Source organism: Gordionus sp. m RMFG-2023, chromosome 1, assembly GCF_954871325.1.
Source record: "Gordionus sp. m RMFG-2023 chromosome 1, tfGorSpeb1-WG-v2, whole genome shotgun sequence".
Taxonomy (NCBI): domain Eukaryota; kingdom Metazoa; phylum Nematomorpha; class Gordioida; order Chordodea; family Parachordodidae; genus Gordionus; species Gordionus sp. m RMFG-2023.
The window spans coordinates 50,606,443-50,634,188 of record NC_088775.1 but is presented as its reverse complement, the minus strand read 5'-3'; the positions used below and the strand labels follow the sequence as shown (position 1 = coordinate 50,634,188).

At 26.9% G+C, this 27,746-nt stretch overlaps 1 protein-coding gene across 2 annotated transcripts in view; it reads right to left on the bottom strand.

The window, feature by feature from the left end:
* The window catches only part of LOC135922837 (uncharacterized), a 128,557-nt gene that overhangs the window by 34,553 nt on the left and 66,258 nt on the right, over positions 1–27,746 (bottom strand). The window lies entirely within an intron of this gene.

The following is a 27,746-nucleotide window of genomic DNA, read 5'->3' as shown; positions in this document are numbered from 1 at the left end:
TCGAAATTATAAATTGATATTGTCATTTCTATTTATTTTTTAATTTTATATTATGGTTAAAAAACCTTCAAATCTATAATTTTTTTTATCTATTTTAATTTATTCTTGCTTAAATCGAAAATGATGATGATAAAGAAAATTTATGTTCCAAATTTTATATATTACATAATGTTAATTCTTATTTTCACAATAAAATGAAATAAAATTTCCATATAGTAGATATACAAAAAATATTCGTATAATTAGATTTACTATGGTGTCAAATTCACCCATCAATGTCACTCGCAAAACGCTTATAACTAAAACTACTGAAAAAATTAATGAAATTCTGTATAAATATTCTAAGATAAATTTTGTTCTTCTGAAGATTTAAGATCATAAAAATTTACCATTTTTATGCAATATTATATAAGACTTCTATTGACCCAACTGATGAAGAGTTAAGTATAAAAGTAATACCCAAAACACATACATAAAATAACAATATATTGAATATATAGTCCCGTCAAATTTTAATTAATGTCTACCCCCCCCCCTCCCCAACATCCCAAGAAAAAATAGGAAACGGTAATTGTTACGAAATAGTCTATAATTATTGCTTAATGTTTAGGTTTTAAGATAACAATATTCAAACATTAAAACCTCTCATAGAGTGAGTATAGCAAAAGTAGTGCTGAGATTGTTTAACGGATATATATTTTGAAAAACAATTACTATTAAAAATTAATATATACATAATATCCCATCTAATACATGTTTATTTTGATAAAGGAGCTAAAAAAATGTTATATATCACAACTAGTGTTGTTAAATGGCTCATTTTGAGCCAATTTTCAAAAACGGCTATCTCAATATTTCATCCATAAAAAATATTCCTAGGCCTGAAGATTTTGCTTATAAAAGGAACAAAGGTCTAGAAATATATTAACAAAATCTTGAGGTTTAGACAATATTTTCCTAGCTATAATGTTGAGTTAATTGTTTTTAAAAATCGGCTCAAACCGAGCCGTTTAACAACACTAATCACAACTAAAAGATACAATTATTACTATTAAATATTATATATCTAGAGTGAAAATTGTTCCCGGATATTTTTTAGTTTTTTCAAAATAATATAAAACAATTCTTTAAATTTTAAAAAAAAATAAGCTAAATATGGGAAAAAATATTTATGATTATCCAAAAAAATATTAAAAATAAAATAACAAGATTTAAATCTGAGAAAATTAATTAAATTTTTTTTTAAAAATCTCATCATAAAAAGACCAGAGAATACTTAGGCATAGCGAATCTAGTAGAATGTGTTTTTATTTTTCCGTTTATAACAAAAATATATTTCCAATATAAAAATATGCCAAATTTATAGCTTAAAGATTTCAAATTTTCTTCAATAAAGTGTGTTGCTTGCACCTATTAATAAGTAACGACTGAAATATAATAATAATAATATATCAAAAATATTTATTATCATTATTAGATTTATCATTCTTACCGAAATGTCAAATAGTTAATATTTGATTTTTTTTTACAATAAAATGAGTTTTAATTATAATTAATTTAAGTTTATGTTTTGTATAATATTTTATAATAAAGTTATAAAAAAAAATTTCTAACCTTAGCAAGCCGAACAAAGTACGAGATTTGAAATCACTACTACACTTATGGTGTATATGAAACTTCAATTTTTTTTAGATAGTTTAGTAAATTTTAAAAGGTTATCAACTCTTCTTTCCTTTTATATTCTATAAATTGCAATTGACAAACAAGGAAAAAAGGAGAAACTACAAAGTGATCGCGCCACTCTGAGGTTTCTACTAAGAAGGACGAAGGTGGAGGGGTGGGGGGGGTGCGTGACGCAAGATCTTCATTGAAACTGGAGGGATGGGTAATTATTTTAATTTTTGAGCGAGCCACCATTACCTTTCAAGAAAGGTAGAGCGCTATTTTTTAAAAACTTTTAGGTAAACTGCTACATTATTGTGTTTCCCAGTCTTGCTTGTCGGAACAGATCTCAATCGTAGCTGGTTAAGAGTATGTTGAGAAATGAGCAATAAATATTTCAAGCATTATAGGTGAAATAGAATCAGTAAAATAAGTTATAAAATAGAAATTTTTGAGGATATTGATATTTCGCACATATCGCAGAGTCTAAATATTTGATAAAGCAGTGTCATTGTTTATCAAAAAATGTACATAAAAAATCAAAAAGACTTTGTTGAATATATGTTAGAGTAATGGCTTATCTCACATCGAAATTGGTATGAAAGAGATTGCATCATATTCAATGCCCTATGGTTAGACCTGTGCGCCGCCGGGCAAATACGCCACATCAAATGATTGACCATGCTTACACCGCTGCCAAAAAAGTGTCGGCCCTCTTAACGCTGTCGAAGATGTAGAAATTCGAGCGGCGTGTGGAGTGATACATATTTTTTATTATTTAAATTATATTTAAATATTATTTATAATAATTAGAAGAAAAATAATAATAAATATATTTTAAATTAATTAAAAAATGCGATTTTATTTTTTTATTATATGCTATAAAAACATTTGATTTGTAATAAGATATGTTATTAGATTAATAATATAGAAAAGGCTATTATTAATAAATCCTATTCCTACGTTAATCCTAAAATTATTTATATTAGAAAAATTTTAAAAAGGTGAGATTTTATAATCTGTATTCTGATAGTTGTCGTAAATTATAATATTTTTTTTATATATTTGAAATGTCAATCATTTCAAATTAGATTTTTTTATCGTTTTTGATGAAAAAAGATTTTTATATGATTAATTTTTTTTTTACAAAAATTACTAATAAAAATTACGATTTAACAATCCACTAGTATTTAGAAGTTATCACATTTCTAGCTTTGATTAAGATTTAATAGGGTTGACGTTTCGGGTTTTGTGATTTTTGATTTTCAGTTAAGTTTTTCTGCTATATTTTGTTAGCATTTTTTGCTTAATTTTGATAGTGATTTTTATTTAGTTTTCTAGTTTGTCATTTCTATTTCTGTTTTTTTTAATTTCGTTTTATTTTCTGACAATAGTTATAAGTTATAATTGGAGTTTCAATGAATTGATCTTTTAAACTTTTGTATAAGACTATCAATTATATAGGGAGTAATACAATATTTTCTTAATGCAATCCATGACTCCTCATCATATAAAATATAAATTATTTTTTTTTATTAAAAATGAAATTTTAATTAATATTTTTTTTATTATCATTATATATAACATAGACAAACATGGCAGTACTAAAATTTATAATGGATGCAGCTTAAAAAATCCTGTAACAAAATATATCCTTGCAAGCAAAAGCTTCTTTTGCACGGAAACATTTTGAATCCTTAATTAAAAAGTGACACAAATAATATGAAAACCAATGTTGCGGCAGACAAAGTCTTTTGTAATATATGCTCAAATAAAACTTGATAAAGATTATAGCTCTACAAAAGAAGTTGTTTCAGAATTCGATTATCTTAGGATATTAGCTACCAAACATTCCACACAGGAATCTGGAATAACAAAACTATTTAACTAGTCTAAAAAAATGTTATTCATTATATTCGCCTATAATTTAGAGATAAAAAATGTTTTCGATTTAATGAGCATTGGATCATCCTAAACTTTTAATATTTGCTAGAATTGTCCTGCGTATTCTAGCTACGAGCACATTTAGTAAGCGTCTCACTTTGAACTCTAAAAGATCATCATTATGTTTTATAAATCGAAATATAATAATATTTGTACATGATAATTAAAACTAAATCGTTAAATTATAGTTATTATTTCGAAATTTGGATAATAAAGCAAAAATTATATTTTATAAAAGTGTTTCCAATAAGTCTATATTTTTAATTAAAAAATTTCAGTTAGAAAAATATTTAATGGCGCTGCGCCGCCGCCGCCGATTTTTGTGGCGGCGTCAAAATCGGTATGCAGCCGCCAGCCAATTTTTTAAAAAAAAGAAGCTCCGCCGATGATACTGTCTGGCACAGGTCTACCGCGAATTACCCTTATCCTGATTTCTAAAATTGATTATTAAATCAATTAATGGTAAAACCAAAGATAGGATATTCAAGTCCGACCAAAAAACTGTTCTATATCAATGGACAGAGAATGATAAATTGTCCAAAATGAACCAAAATATAACAATCACGTGTAATAATTCACTTGTATTATTGTTCACCAAGTGAAAGAATTTAAGTTTCAAATGAAGAAATTAATAAAGTTTAAAAAAAAAATGCTTTAGATACTGTTGTAGCCGTTGAAAAAAAGAATAAATTTTATATAATATACTAAATAGTTATTTTCTGACATGAGAATTAATTTTTCCTATGGGATAGGAGTTGAAAGGAGTGATCACATGGGGTTTTGGTGAACAACAATGGAGTTTTCTTTGTGTGCCTTTTGGGGTGGAGAAGACATGGAAGCTGGAATCGCATATTTCGGATAGTTTATGATAATTATTATTATATTTGATGACTGTTTTATATTATTAAATAGTTTTTGATCTTAATTAGATATTTTTATGAATAAAGTGGACGTTTACAATTGAAATATTAAATATGGACTTTTACAATGTTGCCAGTTGACGTCAGGATGAGAGGTACATTAGGGTAAACACAACGCAATTACCAATCACTATACAAGGTGAGTGTGGGAAAAATAATGGGATGGTTTATTATTAATTAATGTTACTATATTGTAAATGTAATCCAGTTTCAATTAAGGTTGATATTTTATTAAGGGAAGGTGGATATATTATGAAGGGATCTTTTGGGAGTGTGTTAATGGTATTTATTTTGAAGTAATTAACCATTTTTATGAAATATGGTGTAATGTGAATTACACATATGATATATTTAATTATTTTTGATTTAATGTATGAATTTGATATATATAAATTTGGTATATAATATATTGGTATAAGTCTGATATTTTTGATATATATATAAATTTGGCATGGATTTTTTTTTTAAATTATGAAATCTTTATATTTAATATATTTATTTTTTTAATTATAAAATTTTTTAAAAATTTTTATTTGCATGTATTATACAAAAAAGAAAATAATTTTATACAGCCATGTGTTGATGGGTATGCCTTAAGATGGAAATATTGTTAGTTTAAATACTTGAGAAAGTTATTTTTTTTAAAAATTTTTTTGTGTGTTACATTTGTTTTTTTATCTTTCTAATAATTTTATAGTACATCACATTTTACTATGTATATTATGAACATGTATTTTTTTTTAAAAAAAAACTCGGATTATTTTATATTGTGAATGTTATATTAAAAATTCTCTACATATATACCATATATCCCATTATATTCTCAATTTTTGTTACTTTGAATTCTACATTCTGTGAATTTGTTCTAATTGTGATGGCAGGGTTAGATAGAAATGGTATATTTTTCCTAGGATATTGAGTAATTCCTAGATGAAAAGTATTTTATTGTCTACGTATTATATATTTTTCCTCCCTATAAAATATTAAATTTATTTCTATACATATTCCTTGTAATTTTGTTAAAATCTTTGTTCGGCAAATTTTCGCAATTATTTTTTATACCTAAAAATGGATTTTTCTATCTATTTTAAGAGATATTTATAAAAGATGTAGTTTTTTTCACAGGACCGAAGGAAGAGTTATTATGTTTTGCTTGTATATTATATTGTCAATATTACTGTTCCATAGATTATAAATATGGATACCACGATGTAAATGTCATTATGGTTATTTTTTTTAGCGATTATATATTGCAATATATCGAAGATATTATATTCTAGATCATCATAAAAGGAGACGATTCGATAAATTCCCTGAACGTTTTCAAGGCGTACCGAGAGTTGATACAATTCAAATGAACGGTTCGATACAATACCACCAGAGAGAGAGGGGCGCTGGGCTTGTGAAGGGTGGGCGTGTTGTAGCCGTTGAAAAAAAGAAGAAATAAATTTAATATAATATACTAAATGTCAGTCATTTTCTAACATGAGGATTAATTTTTCCTAGGGGATAGGAGTTGAAAGGAGTGATCACAAGGGGTTTTGGTGAACAACAATGGAGATTTCTTTGTGTGCCTTTGGGGGTGGAGAAGACATGGAAGTTGGAATCAACTCATATTTCGGATAGTTTATGATTATTATTATTATATTTGATGACTGTTTTATATTATTAAATAGTTTTTGATCTTAATTAGATATTTTTATGAATAAAGTGGACGCTTACAATTGAAATATTAAATATGGACTTTTACAGATACTTTTTACTAATTCCAGAAAAATAGCTGTTTGGATTGTCCTTCCCGAGTGAAAGGCGTTGAACTTGTCAGAAATATTTCAAAAAAATTATAAACAAGATTATAGCTAAAAATAGGTTTATACATCAACCCCCCCCCCCAACAGTTACGAAAAATACTTATAGAAAAAAAGCGTTAAAGGAATGTTTTTAAATTTGTTTTACTTGAAGAATAATATTATGGTTTTTTATTATAATCAATTTGAAATAAGCAATATAATAATAATTTTTTAACAATGCCTGTATAAGCTAGTGATCTGCATCGGGTCTAATTTTTCAAGCCCGGCCCAAATTTATTTATAAAGTTTTGCCCTGCCCGGCCCGAAATCTTTTTAAAAAAATTTTGCCGGCCCACCCCAAATTTATTTAAATATAGAAATTAATTTTTATAATTACTCAAAATAAACGATATTTGGCGTCTACTTTCTATAAATAAAATCACATATTTTTATTTTACATAAAAAATTCAACATAAAATTGATAAATTTAGATATATTTTAAAAATTTTCTAAAGCCCGACCCACCCCGGCCTGAATGAGCTGGGCCTACTTTAGATCTCTAGTATAAGCATTAAAATATTTTATATTGAAAATTAGAAATTTAATAAGTAAATATTGTAGGGGAGACCGGGGATAGTGTGTTCCCGGGGTAGGTATTTCCTTCTCAAATAATTTAAAAATTAATAAAGTTTAAGATTTGTAATTTAAGCCCAATATGTATTATAATAAAGGTGCTTAAGTAGATCCAAAATTGTTTCGGACAAAATTGCTCATGAAAAATTTTAAATGCAAATTTAAGTTTCAACATACCCAAAGTAACTTTTTTAAATTTTACATTTTCACGAATAACTTTTTTTATAAAAGTTGTTCAGACTTAATATAAATTCTAAATGATAAAAAAATCTCCATATTATCATATATAAAAATATTGACAATCATTATGTTATTTTAATATTCTAAATTTAATTTTTAAATGATCCTGTGGACCTGGGGAAGGTATTAGCGGGGTGCGTCTTTTCCTTTTACATACATTCATTAAAATATTGGTTCTGATTTTGTAAAATGGTTCGAACATATATTAGAAAAACTAACAAAGAAAATAATGATAATCAAAAGGCAAGTATTCTTCAAATGCTGAAATATAAGATACCTTTGACAGTTATAACCATGAATACGAATTTAAGTTATGGGAGGTATATTTATATATTTAAATTAGTATATATTTAAGAAACTAAGCATTAAGAGGTATAATAAATTGTTCAAAAGAAATGAAGATTTTCAAGAGCGATATCTTTACAGATCAGTATTTTCTCCTATTCAAGAAGCTAAATTAACAGATTATTTAATTAAAGGATCAAGATTATTTTCAGGATTATGCCCTAATCAAGTATTTTAATCCTTTGTTATATCATATATCTCTGTAAAATGATTTTTTTTATAATCTTTAAATTTATGCCATGGTATTTCTTTAGTTAAATAATAATAAACTTGAGAAAAATTTTTTAAATTATTTACATTATATGTTAATGAAACATCTTTATTAATTTTAAAATACTTTAAAGTAAGAATTTAACTTATACATTAGAATGATATTTATTTAAGTGTGTATGATATATATGTAAATAAAATGATGCTGCCATGTATATATATTAATTTTAAAATGATGCTGCCATGTATTAATATTAATTTTAAAATGATTTATTCAATGTAGCATTATATATATTATATCATGCATTAAATCATATCTTACCTATATATTAAAGATTTAATTATGTGTGTATGATATATATTTAAAATAAAATGATGCTGCCATGTATATTAATTTTAAAATGATTTATTCATTGATTTAGCATTAAATTATATCATACATTAAAACATATTTTGGTTCTTACCTATACATTAGAGGTTTAATTATGTATGATATATTTTATTATATTAATTATTAAATAAATTCAGAATAAAATTTAAGAATTAGGATTTTAATTAGATTGCCTTAATATATAAATAATTTAATGTCTTATGTTTAAATTTAGGTTAGAGTTTTAGCTTATCAAATGGCCAAGAGGTATAGTTTACAAGTACCAAAATCTTGTGAAATAACTCAATCAGCTGGTGAAGACTGGGTTGGAGCATTTATTAAAAGAAATCCAACCATTTCTTTGAGAACACCAGAGGCTACAACAAGTATAGCCAGGGCTACCAATTTTAATATGAAAATGGTTGATTTATTTTTTAATTATTTGACTGTCACAAGGGAAAATAACTTTCTACCATGTGATATATATAATATGGATGAAACTGGTTAATTAAAATATAAATGATAGCAAATCTTTAATATTTTCATAGGATTAACAACAGTTCAACGGCCTAATAAAGTTATTGCAAGGAAAGGTGAAAAACAGGTTGTGGCAATTACTACATCAGAATGTGGTACACTTATGACCTTGGCAATTGCTGTCAATGCTCTAGGAAATTCTATTCCACCTATGTTTATATATCCCAGGAAAAAATTTTATGATCATTATTTAAGAGATGGCCCTGTAGGATGCATTGGCGTGTCTAATGATTCTGGGTGGATGCTGGCTGAAGATTTAATATATTTTTAAAATCATTTTATAAAATACACTAAGCCTAGTCAAGATAAAAAAGTTTTGCGTATATTAGATAATCATAAATCTCACCAATCTATTGAAGTCATTGAGCTGTGCTCTGACAGTGGTATAGTTCTATTGACTCTCCCTCCCCTCTTCACCTTACAAAAAAATAGCCAGATCTAGGGCTAATAATCTGAAAAAAAAATCAAACCAATAATAAAAAAAGTTTAAATATGAATGCTGGCAAAAAAGAATTTTGTTTAGTGTGCCACAAAAACTATCAAACTCACCACCATAATGAAGATTGGATTGTCATTTATGGGCACATGGATCATGTTGTGATTTTAATCCATTTTTTATATGTAATAAATGTGTTGTATGTTAATATTATATGTTTGTTATGATTTTTATATGAAAAAAATGAATAAAATGCTTAGAAAATGATAGTATAAAACATGCCCCACAAAAGGACAATACATCCCCCGTCTCTTTTTCATGACTCAAAAATTTTCATTTTTTTTAAATTTAAATTTAAAAAAATATATAATATTTTTTTATTAGATATTAATTTCTACCGTAGATAATTATATAAAGAATAAAATAACATCAAAATTATTTTGATAAATTATTTCTCCTCCTTTTCACAGCCTCTCAATTTTTTATGGACAATATAACCCCGGTCTCCCCTACTAGTATGTTATGTATTAAAAGCGTGTATACCCATTTAATTTTGTTAAACGTCAATCAGATGGATTGTATACATCTGATTGGTGGAAAATTATTATTATTATATGCAAAGAAAAAATGATAATTATTATAATGTATATTTTTCGAGATATATTTCATTTTTTAAAGTTTTAAAAAATAAAGATTCTTTTATAAATTAATAGATTATTGGAGTTTTCAATTTCTGAGGTTTTTTATCAATTAATAAAGTGAATAAAAATTTGATTTGAAGTGTATATTCTTTCTACAATCTATATTTCCAATATTTTTAAATATTCTTTCTACAATCTATATTACCAATACTTTTAAAGTGGTGCACTTTGTACCAAAATCGAAATTCTAATTGGGAAAAATATTTAAATAAAGAGAAACAAATTTATAGGACGAGTTTCCTAAAGAAGATCATTTTTATTCGAAGAAGAAATTTGAAAGGTCATTCGAATCCGGATAAAAAAGGTTAAAAAAAATATTTTTTTGTTTAAATATCTTTTTGTACACAACGCAGTGGTCTATTTTTAATGATATAAAAGTTTGATCATAAATAATTAAATGAGAACATGGTTTATTTTTTTATTAGTAATCACAGGAATCCAAATTTTAATAAAATGCAAATGTATAAGAATAATTTTGTTAAAGTATTTAATTCGAGTTTTGATAAATTGGATGTGACCATTTGTTTGGTTACAGCTTTAATTTTTTTCATTTTATATATTTCATGATTTTTATTATACATTTAATTAAAATAATTAAGAATAAATATTTTACAAATAAAGGGAATAAGTTAGATGATTCTAATGTTGTGGATTTGAATCATATGACATCTGATATATTTTTAGATTTTTCTTAAGATCTGAAAAATAGTTTAAATTTGATTTTTATTAAAAAAATAAATAATTCCTTTGGGAATTAGAAGTCAAATACTAGTGAAGTACCTATTGTTGGTAAATGATAGTTTAAATTCATTTATGAGTGAAATTAAAGAGAAAATATCTGAAATTGTGATTGATAAACTTGTTAAGGTTGTAAAAAATAATGATGTTACTAACAATGTTAAAAGAAATGTAAACGAATGTTTAATTACAGATGATATAAAAGAAATTAGAGAAAGTTTGAAAAATATTTCTAAAGATATAGATACAATTAGAAATAAAAATCATAATTTTAGTGAAATTTGTGGCCGAAGGGGTGGGAAAAATTGTTTTTCGCATTCGAAAAATCAATGAAAATGTGAGTGTAAAAGTTAATAGTAAAAATGATATAACTTGTCATCGATGTGGTTTTACAGGTCATATAAAGAAAAACTGCATGATAAAAGAAGCAAATTTTAAAGATGGTTTTCCAAGGAGACCACCGGTATTGATAAATCCAGTGGTGCGTAATATAAAAGATTTTATTATTTCAGATTTAAGGGAAAAAGATGTGAATAATAAAGATAATGATCGAATGTGTTTTAAGTGTGAGAAAATGGGTCATGTTGCTATGAATTGTGTTCAATCTTTGAGTGGATTGCAATGACTATATGATTTGAAAGGGAATCATATAAAAATTGAAAAATCCTATATTAATAATAAAATTTGTAATATATATAGTGTTGTTAAAAATAATTCTGATATATTTAATAAAAAAAATATGGACATTCAGAGGCCATTAAAGTCAGAGTTGAATTTAGGCATGAATATTAATGATATATTTCAGTTGATTAAAGTGAATAAAATTTTAATGATTGAAAGAGAAATTAATCAGTGTTCATGTCCTCGTGTAAATATAAAATTTGATAGACAAAATATAGAAATGTTGTTTGACACTGGGGCAAGCATTTCAATAATGTCTAGAGCAAATTATTATAAATATTGGCCTTAGGGTAAACTTGAGAAAGAAAACATGTGTGTTAAACAATTTGATGGGTCCGAAATTTTGGTTTTGGGTAAAACTAAATTAGGAGTGATTTTAAATGATCTAACAATTTTTCTTGACTTATGGGTGGTAGGAAAAAATGTAGAAACAATTATGGGTTGGGATTGGATTACTAAAATTGTTCCCCTTAACAACTATTGGAATATTTTTACAACGAATAGTAATATATTAAAAAATACTAAATGCAAGATTATGACAGATAATGTCAAAAATAAAATTAATGAAATAGTAATATCAGATTTAATAAAAAAGGAAGTGAATCCTCCTATTAATCTTGATATTTATGAAATTTCCGAGAAATTAATGGTTAACTTGGATAATTTTAAAAATGAAACTGATTAATGAAAATCAAATTGTTGATTTAGAAGTCATCAAATTGAAGAGAATGTGTGAAGATATATCTATTTTAATGGAAAAATATGGTATGATTTTTGAAGACAATTTGGGATGTCCTAATGATTATAAAGTGGATGTGAAATTAAAAGAAGGATTTTCACCCATTTTTTTAGCATGTCGGCGAGTTTCTTTTGAGTGGAAAAAGGAAATTGAAGACGAATTGGATAGTTGGGTTAAAGATCGCATTATTATTCCGGTGGAATATAGTGAATGGGCTAACCATTAGTTCCCGTGAAAAAAGCAGATGGAAAGTTGACTATATGCTGATTTTAGAGTAACTTTAAACAGGTGGGTTGTTGAAGTTAAATATCCATTGCCCCGAATTGAAGATATTTGGCTAGTTTAAGAGGTGCAAAATATTTTTCTAAAGTTGATTTTTCATCAGCTTATTTACAATTACCTTTAAAGAGGAAATTCAAAAATTATTAAAGATAACTATACCTAAAGGATTATTTGCGTTTTGCAGGTTACCGTTCGGATTAAGTGTGTCAGCATCTATTTTCCAACGTACCATGGCATCTGTTTTTCAGGGGCTAGAAGGTGTATTTTATTATATGGATGATGTGCTGATAACTGGGGTGACGCCAGAACAGCATAATAAACGTCTTGAAGAAATTTTCAAGAGAAATCGTGATAAGGGCTTGAGGGCTAACAAAGAAAAAAGTGTTCTGGGGGTAATTGAAATAGTGTATTTAGGTCGCCAAATTAACGAGGTTGAAGTGAAACCTTTTGATAAAAATTTTTAAAATATATTTAATATGAATCAGCCAAGTAATAAAGCTGAAGTACAATCTTTTTTGGGCATGGTAAATTATTATCATCGTTTTGTGGAGAATATTTTGCAAAAGTGGCATCTCCATTGTATGATTTATTAAAAAAAGGGGTTCATTTTGAGTGGAAATTTGAACAACAAATGCTTTTGAAATTTTGAAAAACAAAATTGGTGAAGAACCTATTTTAGTATGTTTTAATAATGATTTAGAAATAATTATAGCCGTGGATGCATCCAATAAGGGTGTTGGAGGTGCATTGTTACATATAATGATGGGCTAGGAAGACCAATTATTTTTTTTTATAATTTTTCATGAAGTTGAAACTATGTATTCTGTGATAGGTTATTTTTAGGTTAACCAAGTGTGCGAGTATTTGATCGGTAAAAGATTTATAGTTTACACGGATCATAAACCTTTAATTCATTTATTTAAGAAGGATAATAAAGAGTTAATGTTATCTCCCCGGTTGCAACGTTGGTTGTTACTGGTGGGGAGTTTCAATGTAGAAATTAGATATCGCCGTAGGCATTGATTTGTTCTTTATCACATATGTTGAAGGGTGGTCCTACGAATTGGGAGAATCTTAAAAGCAATATCTTAAAAGATAAGGAATTGTGTCGAGTAAAATTATTTTTGACGGGAAAAGAACCGTGGAAAAATAATGGTAAAGTTTATAAAAAGATTGAAAAGGAATTGTCCGTGGTGGATGATTGTTTGATGCGGGGTAATAGAGCCGTAATTCCGTTGAAATTAAGGGGTAAAATTATACGTTTATTGCATGCAGGACAACAGGGTCGAGATAAAATGATATCTTGAGCTCGTGAGAATGTATGGTGGCCGGGAATGGGTTATGATAAATTACGAGGAGTTTTATTCCATGTAATTCTTGCGCCGCTATGCCCCGGAAGAAGATAGGCAGTTATTGCCCGAAATCTGAAAAGCCTTGGAAGCATATCCACGTTGATTTCCATGACTTAAACCAGAAGTTATATATTTTAGTTGATGATGCATATTCTAAGTGGATTGAGTATGAAGAAGTTCATGGATTAACCACTAGGATTGTTATCAAATTATTGCAAAGGTTGTGGGCCAGATTTGGGATCCAAGACAATTGTGTCTGATGGAGGTCCGGCCTTTATAAGTAAAAATTTCAAAGATTTTTGTAATTCGTTGGAAATTAAACATGTATTAGTTCCACCGTATCATCCCAGTTCCAATGGGCAGGAGAGGATAGTAGCTATCGTGAAAAATTGGATTAAAAGGCCAAACAAGAGTATAATGATGTTTGGATGACCCATTTATATTATAATAATTCCAGAAACCGGGAGGGAATTACGCCGGTGGAGTTATTTTTGGGAAGAAGGACTAGAGTGCCGATTTCTTAAGATCCAAAGACAGGGCTAGTGTACCTTCAGTTGATGAAATTGGAATAAAATATCCTGTTGGAAGAATTATATGAGCCCGTTTGTTTGATAACAAAGGGAAGAAATGGGAAAAAGGTCGTATAGTAGAAAACCGTTGTTACAAATTAAATGAGATTTTGCTAATAAATGGAATTACGGTGATCAGACATAACGACCATGTAAGGCTATGAGAAAGTAAGAAGGGGTAAAGATAATATGGAAGTATGCTTAAATATTAGTCTTATCTTATTTTTTCAGAATCTTAGATCGATAATGTACCTTATAAAGGGATTATTGTGATAAATATATAGCATAATATGTTAAATATGAGTAATGAAAATATTGATCCATTTGGGATACTCCGATAGCAATACTCGCTTAGTATTATGGTTAAATAAGGATACTGTTTATAAAGATAGAGGTATACTTAATTATGATTAAGTGCTAACGGGATATATTTTAATGTAATGGAATATTACCATTAAAGGGTGCCTAATTGAAACATTGAAAAGTCTGGAAAATAAAGGAAGTTTTATAATCCAGATGGAGAGCTCAACATCCTATAATTATACGGGATTAGAATTTAGTCTCGAGGTTATTAAATTGGAAAAACGATTTTCTTTTTTTGTGTTCCTCCTTTGAGGGTGCCTTTGGTTATTAAAGTAATTATATAAATAGATAAAATTAGTGGAGTACAAAACAACAGGATTACGTAAATTAATAAACTAATTGAGTACCGAACAACTGGGTGTTTTTAGGTAATTTATGCTTTCGGGAAAGATGGTAATAAAGGCCGTCGAAGGAAAGTATTTTATTAGTTTATTGATTGTTTTATATACTCGAGTATCCTCATTGTGGTATAACGAGGTAATCATTTATGATTATAATATACACGGATCAGTTTTTTTTTCAAGGAAAGAAAAAGTAAAAGATGTAAATTTTTTGTAATGAATGGCCATTGGAAGAAGAAAAAGAAAGTTTTTTTTTGTTTTCACGGACGGTTCACTTTGTTGTTGCCACAATTTTAAGAAAAAACTTCAAATTGTTGTTGAACAATAAAAAGACTTTAAACTTTGACCTTGTGGTTGAACTGATATGATTCACATAAATGAGAAGATAAAAATTCCACAATTCTAGAAAAAAAATTTTGGTTGTTTCAATTGACGTTATGGAGGGCTATCGTTATTCAGATCAAGCCAACGATTACATGATGACTATCGTTATTCAAATCAAGCCAACGATTACCTGATGACTATCGTTATTCAAATCAAGCCCACAATCACCTAGAGTTTATCGGTACAACTAGTAATCAAGCTCAAGATTATATAAATATGGAGTAAAAGTAGAAAACTGGATGTCAGTATTTTTCCCTATGAATATGATATGGAAAAAATTCTCTTATCATGCAAAATAATTAGTAATATAATATTTTTCAAAATATATATTAAATATTATATTTCATTTGAGGAATGTCATTGGCCCATAAAGGGGTGACATGTCCTAGTATGTTATGTATTAAAAGCGTGTATTCCCATTTAATTTGGTTAAACGTCAATCAGATGGATTGTATACATCTGATTGGTGGAAATTATTATTATTATATGCAAAAAAAATGATAATTATTATAATGTATATTTTTCGAGATATATTTTATTTATTAAAGTTTTTAAAAAAAAGATTCTTTTATAAATTAATAATTATTGGAGTTTTCAATTTTTAATGTTTTTTATCAATTAATAAAGTGAATAAAAATTTGATTTGAAGCGAATATTCATTCTACAATCTATATTACCAATACTTTTAAAAATATTTCGTTTCTTGAGCACGTGTCTAAATAAGAAATGTGTACCTAAAGTTTAGACAAAAATAATTTTACCCATATATTATTAGCTTTGAAATATATAACTATTGTATTTGTATGTATCTTCTATATATATAATCACCGTAATTAAGAAATGAACGTTTTCGTATAATCTTATATTAATTTTTATTTTTCCTATCAACTTTCCTATCATCTTAATGTTAATTTTTATTTTTTCTATCAACTTTCCTATCATCTTAATGTTAAATAAATCGATGAAGACTATATATCTCTAATGTTAAATTTTAAGAAAATTTTTTGTACATCACGGGATTCGAACCTATGACTTAACGTTTAAAAGGCAAACGTTCTTCCACCCATATTAAATTTTGTAAATCTTTCTTATATATGTTATTATTTTGCTATTAACATTTTTTTTCAATTAATTTATATAATTTAGATCTTATTGTGTTATATTAAAAAGAATAGTAACCTCACCTCAAATTATGGTAAGAAAGAATATTATTAAATTTAAAATAGCAAATTAAATTATATGTAGCCAATTGAAAAATAAACATTTATCTCATATTAATTTTAGCATAAGTATTTATATTCAATCAAAGTAAAATTTATTAATTTTTATAAAATTATTTTTATATTACAATTTAGATTTAACAAATAAATTTAAATTATTTACCACCCCAAAATAGCAGTAAAAAAAAATTATCTCAGCCACAATATGGGAGCTCTGCAAATAGTATAAAATACCTATTTATCAATATCTTTCAATGCCAGAAAATTAACCTCCCTCACTAATCCTAAGCACTTATACAATTTAGATTTGACAAATAAATTTAAATTATATTTAGCCAATTGTAAAATAAACATTTATCTCATATTACCACCCCAAAATATGCCAGTTTTTATCTCAACAACAATATCTGAACTCTGGAAATGACATACAATACCAATTTATCAAAATCTACCCTATATTTTTGATTATAATTTCATATATTTTACGCTAAATTTAATAAAATGAATAAATAATCACTAAAATTTGTCATTTATTTTATATAAAAAAATGTATTTTAAAAATTTTTTTATATAATAGTTCAAGATTTTATTATTCCCGTCATTCCTGACGGGTTATCAACTGTCTTGAAATTTGCGTAATATAACTTTTATTTTATTGTCAAATTTAGCAAGTCATCATTATCGTAAAAAATTAAATTGTCGAATTTTTGACAATTTATAAAGTCATTATTATCATAAAAAATTAATATTTTTTATTAGGAAAGATTATTAATAAATCTTTATTTATTCAGAAGGGAGAAATAGTATAAAAAGAGGAAAAAGAAAAGAAATTAATCATAATTTTTGTGCGATTTTAATTATTTTTTTTTTGTGTGGAATTTTAATTGACATTTGTTGAATAAAATAAAGATCGGAAGACATTGTGTGGAAGTAAACAAAAATATATATAATAAGGTTAACCCATTAATTCTTTTTTCCGAAACCTATAACCCCATTAATTAGCAAAGTATAATATTAACTACTGATTGAGTAGAAACATAAAAATAAGTTAAGCATCCGAGTATGCTTTTAATAATGGCCTTTTCTCATTTTTTCTTTAATATTGTAAATGCGCGATCACACTTTTTCATTTATCTCGAATTTTTGAGTGTAGTATTCTAACTTCTCCTCCTTTTTGTTCCCCCGTTCGAATATTTGGTCTAACAATCCTCTAGGTTTAATTTTTAGTAGTATTTTCTGGGATGATAAGGATTTCCTTGCACAAATTTTATTACTTTTTTTTGGCAGAAATCATGGAATTCTTTGCTGCTGAATTGTGGTCCGTTATCAGAAACGATTATCTTAGGAAATCCGAATCTGGCAATAATATTTCTTAATATTTTTATCGTGCTTTAGGTTGTAGTACTAGTCATGGGAACTATTTCTGGCCAGCGACTGCTAGCATCTATCATTACCAACCAATAATGATTTTGAAATAGTCCAGCATAATCAATATGTACTCGGTGCCATGCTTTTGGTGGTTTGGCCAATTGAATTGATGACTTTTGAGGCATATCGTATTGTTCCTGACATTCTCTACATTTTTCAACCCATGTTTCTATATCTTGATTTATATTAGGCCACCACGCGTATTGTCTTGCTCTCATCTTCATTTTTATCATTCCAATATGTCCTTGATGTATCATGTCTAACACGTTGTCTCGGTATTGTTGTGGTATTATCATTTTAGCTCCACAATAAACAACCTCTCTCTGTTGTAATTTCCTCTCTCCTTTGGCTATACTCATTTAAACATGCATCATATTTTATTGGCCATCCGTCTATTTTATATCTATATACTTTAGAGAGTACAACATCTCGCATTGTTTCTCTTTCAATTTCGCTTGCATTTAAAGGTGTTTGTTCACCCACCTATATTTAATCTAGTGTTTCTTCTTTTGATATTGGGGTTCCCTTTATAGGTAATCGAGATAGCATGACAGCAATGGCTAGTTGTCGACTACTTTTGAATTCTATTTCATATTGGTAACCTGCTAATAATTAAGCCCATCTTTGTATTCTGGCAGTAGATGTTGTTGGTATATCTTTTCTTGGATGAAATAAACTCATTAATGGCTAGTGGTCTGTTTGTAATATGAACTTTTTTCCATATATAAATTCTTTGAATTCTGTAATCCCAAATATGATGCAAGTGCTTCTCTTTCTATTTTGCTATAATTTTTCTCAGCTGCATTTAATGTTCTTGAGGCGAATGCAATTGGTTTCTCCTTACCCCCCTCTATATATGATATTAACTGCCCCAATTCCTATGGCTGACGCATCTGCTGCTAATATAATGGGTAATTTTGGATCATAATATTGTAATATTGGAGTACTATTTATTTCTTGCTTTTTTTTATACGCGTCTTTGCATTCATTAGTCCATCTCCGAGCAACTGCTTTTTCTAATAATTTATATAATGGTTTGGCTTTGGTTGCAAAATTTGAAATAAATTTTGAATAGTATGTTGCTAACCCTAGAAATGACAATAATTGTTTCAAGTTTGTTGGTTCTGGTGATTTTTTTACTGCCTCAGTATTTTGTCGGTTTGTAATCCCGTTTTTTGAAATATTGTGTCCTAATTAGCTTGATTAGTGAATGATTAATTTTTTCTATTACTCATATTTTTAGCAATCTGTTTAAATCTTTTTCAACTTTATCTTTTAATGCGTATGGTACGGGACGTGTTTCAGAAAATTGGTTTCTCGTTTTTCATATATATTTGTGCCTTAAAATCTTTCAAGCAGCCCAATTCTTTGGTGAATAATTGAGGAAATTCATTTTGTATAATAATTCCTGTATAGCTTTTAAGTTTTAGCATGCAATTTGTTAACCCATTAATGGTCAAGATTTTTCTAGTGGATAAAAATGCTCAATTTTTTCAAATTATATTGATTAATGCTCAAATATGATATTCTAAAAAAATCAGCCAAAAAAAATAATCCTAAATAGAAAATCTAGCCTGGTGCATATATGCACCGTTAACCATTAAGAGGTTAAAAAAGATAAAAATTATATAAAATACTATAAGATCAAAAAAACAACAAATATCTTTATTCTTTTTTTGTAATTTATAATAAAAACGAGAAAATGTTTATATATTATGAAAATCCTTGAAACATTTAATATGGAGTGCGATTTGACATGTTTGGCACATATATCTTGAGTGCGTATGGCAATATCTGCATCTTCGTCTTTTTCCATCTATAATTTTGGATAAATAATGTCCAGATGAATCAATAGGGTTTTCACACTGTAATGCAAACTGGCTGGCGTGACCTGTACTTGAATTTTTTTCAATTTTTACTGGCGTTCGAAGGAGGTAGTTAGTAACTTCTCGTCTAAATGCAAGCAAACTCTTCTTGTCATCTCGATTCACGAATTTCCAGATTTTCCATGAATTTACCAAAGCTACATCAATAAAATTGGTGAATATTGGCCACCACCATTTTTTTCCTCTTATTTTTATTCTATATGTAGATATTAGATTATCACATAGATCAACTCCACCCATGTGTTTGTTATAAGCAGTTACCATATTTGGCTGAGGAATTTTTATTTTAGAAGATATTTTCTTAGAATACCTTGAAACATTAGAAAGCAAAGAGATAGTGTGGCATGTCGATGCAACGGTCACCATATCATTCCAACGAACTACAAATATTTCGTTTAATTTTTCAATCCTATAATCATAATATCCTCTTTCTTTTTTTGCTACAACCTTTATAGATTCAACTGGGCAATGCTCTATTCTATTGTCCCTCACAGTTCCAGTTGCAAAATATCCCATTTGTTTTAAGTATGACAAGAGTTTAAATGATGTAAAGAAATTATCAAAATATATTTTATGATAATTTGGTTTTTGCAATGCCTTTAATAATTTTATGATTACATTTCCACCTAATCCATATTCATATTTATTTTCGCTTTTTCCTTGATATATATCAAATGAGAATACGTAACCGTCGGAAGAGGCCAATATCCAAGACTTGTATCCGAATCTAATTGGTTTTCCTTTTATGAACATTTTGCAAGAATGTCTTCCTCGATATGGTATCATCTGTTCATCTATTGATAAATGATGTTTAAAAATTCCGAATTGCTGAAATTTATTATTCAATATATTAATGTAAGGCCTAACTTTATAAAATCTATCATGTATATCTATTTTAGTATTGTCTGCCAAATGGATATTATATTTCAAATTTCGAAATTGTAATTGGGTCATTGTATCCCGGATTATTGGAATAGAAATATCGCTGTCATTAGACCAGTACATTCTTTCTTGTGGGAGAGAATGATATCCAGTAAATAATAGAATTCCAATAAATCTCTGAATATCTTGGATGGTTATGCATATGTTAGGTCTATTCATTTGTTTAGCATAAATATTACTTTGTTCTACAATTAGGGAATATAAGTCTTCGTCGAAAATTAAACAAAATATATCTGATGGACTTTTACCATGTAAATCATTTTCAAGTTTTATTACATCTTCCTTTTCTCCATTGAAAGGGCTTGAAGAATATATTGCATCCGTTTTTCTCCATTTTAAATTGTGAGAAATTCGAGAATAGCTTCTGTAGAATATGGTTCTGGAAGGTCGTCATCAACTGAATTATGAATCTCCAATTCTCCAGCTGTATCTGAAGGCAAAACTCCGACATTTGTTAAGTCATTTTCATCGAAATCTTCTTCATCACTAACTGCAGAGGGGTTTGGCGGAATTATAACCATATCTCTTTCTTCAATTGGTTCCTCTTCAAAAAGTTGAGCAAGCGCTTGTTCAATTGTTAGAAAACGTTTCATTAAAAAAATTTATTAAAAATTAAATATCTAGACAAATTATTTTCGTAGAATCTTGATTTTTTTATTAGTCATCTATTATTTTGATAATTTTGATTGAATTGACAAAACAGGTGCATAATATTTTATATAAATAAAATAAAATCTTCAGAAAGGAAGAGGCTAAAAATAATTTTAAACTTTTGAATATTTATGAACTTAATAATTTCATATAATTTGATCGGGATAAAAAATTATAATAGGAACAATATATTATTCGATTTAATCTCAGGGGAAAAAAATTTTTTTAAATTATTTTCAAAAGGTCTTTTTTGGGTATAAAATTTTTTTTAAAAATTCTTAAGGGGCTCGAGCCACCCACCCCTCCCCTTCCCACCCTTAGTGACGGTAGTGGTTTTAAGTATAATATAAAAAATTATAATTCATTATGTTAAATTTCATTTGTTTGAATTTTTTAAATAATATATACTGCTAGATGGTTAACGGTGCATATATGCACCAGTCAACTTTATGTGGTTACCTACTAAAATATTAATTATTTAAAAATTCAAAAATGATTGATAAATATTGATATATCTATAAAGAATATATACACACTAGTTTTCATCGAAATAATTTTATAATATGCTCGTGAGATCACTTAGAAAATTTTGCATTTTAGACCTCATAAATTCGCAAAGTTTGAGGGTTTCTTAGGGGCATAAAAAAATATTTTTTTCATATTTTTCTTTTCCAGTTTTGAAGTACAATGTCTGAACTATATAAAAATCTTTTTTATTATTTTTAAAAAAAAAACTACTATGTTAAAATAAGGTATATAGGAGGTGGTGCATATATGCACCGTTAACCAGTAACGGGTCAGGACAAATAAGTTATTTTTCCAATCTATTTCGTTAATTATCCTTACCCCAAGCTCCAGTACCTAATTCCATTCTGATATCGCTGTTGTTTATTTTAACAAAAAATTCTGGATTATATTCGTTTGTATTATTAATAAAATTCACTATTTCTTTTCTACAGACTCTAGCAATGTGACAAATTTTGTTGCATTTATAACAAGTGGCATTCTTGGAAAAACAATTTTCCAAGAATATGGTTTCCGCCGCAGGAGTGCAGGGATTTGGTTATTGTTTATCATTATCATTAACTTTTTGAATTTTATTTATATTATCATTATGTTCCTCTTCTAACTGATCGATTTTAGTTTCATCATTTTGTATTAATTTTGTATTTTTTATAGGTGTTTCAACTGCAGTAGCTATTTGAATAGCTTTATTTATGTCTATATCATCTTCAGATAATAATCTTTGTAAAATTTTAAGATTTTTTATTCCGAATATAAATTTATCTCTTAACGCAGTATTTAAATATTCCCCAAATTCACAAGTCGTTGCTAATTTTTGAAGATTTTGCATATACTCTATTAATTTTTCCTCATTTTTTTGATTATATTGATAAAAAATTATATCTTTCTAATGTAAAAATTTGAGAAAATGTTATGTATTTCTAATACCTCTTTATTTCCTAGACTATCTGGGCGCATAAATTTACCAATTTTTATAAGTATCACATCCTATTGTTGTTAATAACAGGGATTTTTCTTGTTATGATGTTAACCTTGGTTGTGTGTTTTTAAATTCTTTAAATAAATCGTACCAATCTTTGTAGCACAAGTTTGAATCCGTTAAACTTTTTATCGACTGCGCCATTTTTTGTAGTGTCTTTTTAATAATTATGGGAATATAAAAATCTTTTGTATTGTATTTTTTGTAGTAATAGAATTCTCGCAATTTTCTTTTATCTCAAAAATAATAATTTAATTTTTTGTTTTTCAAATTCATATGATAATATATAATAATGAAAATAAAAATTTTACAAAAAATCAAAAATAACAAAACAACAATTCAATACATATTAATTATTATAAGAATATGACCACTATAAAGAAGTGTTTATGTGGTTTCCCAATGATGTCACTAGTCTTTACAGCTTAGGGGCGCGATTGAAAAAAATATGCGCCCTATCACCAATTTTGGATTCGACTTGGCCGAGTTTCTTTTAATATCTATATTCTTTTTATATTGAGATCTGCAAATCCTGACCCTTGTTCAAATTTTTTCATTTTTTATAGTATTGAGACATAAAATTCATAGGAATTTGAAATCTCTTGATTTTAATCATTTACTGAGGGCGATTTTTAAATTTAAATTGATAGGAAATCTATTCTAGCATGCTTACATGTGAATTCCAAAAAATCCTAAACTTGACTTATTGGAATATGAATTTAATGGACTCGAATCTCTCAATTCTATATTATTTAATGAAAGCGCTTTGTAAATTTAAAAAAATCTGATTTGACCGGTAATATATTCCGGCATTGTATATAATACCTACCCTATAAATTTTAATTTTTTTACCATAAATCTTTGTGTATTTTTTAATATATTTTAAAAAGGAATATAAATTAAGAGTATTTCAACAGTTATAGGCAAATTTATATGAAATTCATAATTTAGGGACTCTATAAATGTTGGAATACATTTTCGGTAATCTCAGACTTAAAAATTTTATAATAAATTATTAAAAATTGCGAGTTCTGAATACTATATATTCAATACCCAAATACGATATAGTATAAATACATAGGCTGTAAAAAATATAAATAATAAAATAAAACAAATGCAAGATGGTAAGCTAGAGATATGCAACGGGCAGGTTTTTAGCCCACCCGCTCACTTAGATGGGCGAGCTAAAAATTTAAAGAACGGGGCGTTATAAAAATCTATGAACGTGTTAAAAAATTTAAACAAATGGGCGAATTAAAAAATTTCAACTTATATTTGTGATTTAAAATCATTTAAGTAAACATTTTGAAAAAATTTATATCTTATATATAAAAATTGTAAATGAACTTTTCCGAATATTAAAAATTAAAATTTCCATTTTGGTAATATAATAAAACTTTTCTCTTAAAAATTAATTTCAGGAAAATAAATGTTAAAATTTCCTTTTTGGTAATAATGCATAGCATGATAAATATTTATGCATTATATTGTTTTATTTTATTAATTATGTGAGACATCTGCAAAAGTACCATTTACACGGCCCAGTCCAGATTTTTAAAAAAGATTTCGGCCCGGCCCGGTTTTATGTTCTTAAGCCCGCCTGGGATTTTTTAAAATATATTACATTTATTTTTAATATTTATAATTACTAATGGCGATTTAAAATGTTTGGTTTAAAATATATGGCCTGGCCAGGCCGGATTTTTTAAAAAAAATTAGTCCCGGACCGGATTTAAAAAATTTTTTTAGGCCGGCCCGGGTATATAAAAAAATCAAAATACGGCCCGGCCCGTGTACCCGGGCATGGCCTAAAGGTCTCTGATTATTGTTTACCTTTATTTACCCTTTCCATTTTTATTTTCTAATATAATATATAAATTGTATTTTGTGATATCCTTTTAAATTTTTTTACATAAAATAATTTATTTTTACATAATTTAAAAATAAATTACGAAAAACAAAGAAAGATAAGAGGTAAATTTATAATTAATTTTTGCATTTTACGAAAATTGGTAAATATATATATTTTAAACATTCAGCTACAATATTTCCTGATTAGGTGACAATTGTCATAATCCACATTTGAAAACTTTTTAAACATTGAAATATGTTTGAAATGTTTATTTTTTTACAAATCTCCGTTAAAAAATGTGAAAAAATCGAATTATATTTATTATATTTTAAAATTATGCTAGAAAAAATATTCTAGAAAATAATAACACGTAAAAATATATAGATGAAGCAGTGGCGTATCCAGGATTTTCTTATGGGGGGGGGGGGTTATTGGCTTTCGGCCAGCTTTTCCTCGGCCTTCGGCAGAGGTCTTATGTTTTAGCTATTCTATTAAATTATGAATATTTCTATTTTTAACTATTAGTTACTAATTGGTGCTTATGGATATTACAAGCCTATTTTTTATCATTTTAAGTTAGGTATATTATATTTAATAAAGTTTTTTTAAATGTAAAGTTGAAATAAAGTTTAATGTCATTTTTTTATAAAATTTGCTTTAAAAACTAGCCTCAGCTTAAATTCTCTTACAATATAAGTAGAATATAATTTTTTTATTGAAAATACTAATAGTAGTGTGTATAAAATATTGACTAGAAAATAATTAAATTAAAAAGTTTTTTTTAACTTCTTATCAAATACAATATTATACAAAATATTTTCTATAATTATAATATGATTTTTAATTTTCGTGGGAATGTTGCCAATTCATCAAGAATTTCGTTTGTCGTTGGAACCAAATCTCTGTGGATATTTAACAAAGCTAACCCATTTAGCCGAGATTCAGTACTTCGTAAATATGTTTTCAACCTTCTCAAGTTGGAAAAAGTCCTTTCATTCGTACATGTTGTAATAGGCAAACATGCAAGAATGTAAAACAACTTCAAAATATTAGGAAATTGAGCCAAAGTTTCTTTACACCGATTGAGCGCACAATAGCATGCTCAGGTAAAATAGCTAAACGTAGTAAATATTTATACCACAATTCGAATTCACTGATTAAATTTATTTCAGTATCAATCTCATAGGAATAAAATTTTGCTAAATATTTAATTTTACCAATAGTGGCATTAGAAAACGAAGAAGGATCTTTGGGTAATAAAACTTGAAGATTGCTAAAGACTTGTTATTCATCTAAAAACCGTATTTTTATTTGCGATAAAAAATATCTAAGAATGGGGTGAAAATGGATATTTTATAATATTCTTCAGTTGAGCCAATATTTATTTTACATCTCAATAATTGCCTAAGTGCTAGACGAGGTTAAATTAGTGTTATATCATAAAATTTAGCCTTCGATTTAACGTCTAGATAAATATTATGAAAATATTCATTTACATTCATTCTTATTGTATCTACCTATTCATATATATTTTCCGCCAAATCAATAACCTGAACCAAATCTAAATTTGGTTTTTGTAAATTTCTACAAAGTAGTGAGCTATAGGAAAATAATTTATTAATGCAACTAGCAGCAATGATAAACTCTGATTGATCAATTGAATTCAATAATGATATCGCTTCTGACGACACATTACTTTTTTTCATGCTCAGCCTTATTTGTATTTCTATTTCTTCTGTTCTACAAAATGGAAGTAAAAATGAAAAATATTTAAAAAATTATAGATATTTATTAATAATTAAAATATTATTAAAAATACGTATTAATTCTAACTCACTATTATTTTGAATTTAATAAAATAATTAGAGGTGGGCGCGGGCCGTGAAATTACGGCGTGAATGTGAAGAAATTTTAAATTATTAGGCGTGACTGGGAGTGACGGACCTTTCCAAAATTTTCCCCGTGTGTGAGTGGGCGTGAACACAAATTTCCATAAATCACGGAAATTCTAATTTTTTAAATTGTTTTTTATTAATATAAATTTGCAAATTTATAATTTTAAAAAATATATATTTTATTTATTATTTAATTTAATTTAGTTTTTTTAAAAAAAAGATTAGTTTTTGAAAACAAAAAATCTTTCGCATTTTATAAACAACATCCGAGTGAACCTATTTTTACTTTTGCTAGCTCTTTCTTTTAAAATTTATATGTTCAAAATTCAAATCAAATTTATCAACAAGCTTATTTACATGTATATAGTGATCTTCTTTCAAGTATTTTATTATTATATATATTATTTTACAATGAAAATGTAATTCTTCGCATTAAATTATAAATTTTAGTATTTACAAATGTCATTGAAAGTTTTTACTTTTTATTATTTGTAATAAATGCTTTAATGTAATGTATGAGTAGTGAAGGAGTAGAATTTATAATATTATATTAATATATATTAAGTATTTCTTTATTAACAATTAAACTCAAAGATCTAGAGTACTATTAGACCCAACAAAATACAACAACCAATGAAAAATAATAAATCAATGGAAATATGGTAATACATTAAATATGTTTTATTTTCATTTATCTTTATTATTTGTACTAATCATTTTCACTCGAATTATAATGATTCGAAATTAATATAACTCATTGTTTAAATTTTCTCATATTTACCAACAAATCTAACATACTCAATATAATTGTCATAAATAAAGTTGCATATTTGGATTATATATATTTTTTTTTTCTCTTTAGCTTTCACTTTTCTGGTGGTAAGCTCCTTCAACATCTCTCTCCACTTTATGTTATTAATACAATCTTTTTTATCTAATTTATACTGCTTTATATTGGCTCTAACTTTATGGCCCCATTGAAGTTTTGGCCTTCCTCTTTTACGTTTGCCCACCACTTCCAAACTCTTAACTTTATTTCCTATGTAGTTCATAGGCCTTCTCATTGTGTGCCCATACCAATTAAGTCTGTTTACCATTAACTTAGTTTTAATGGGCACTACCTTTAAACTA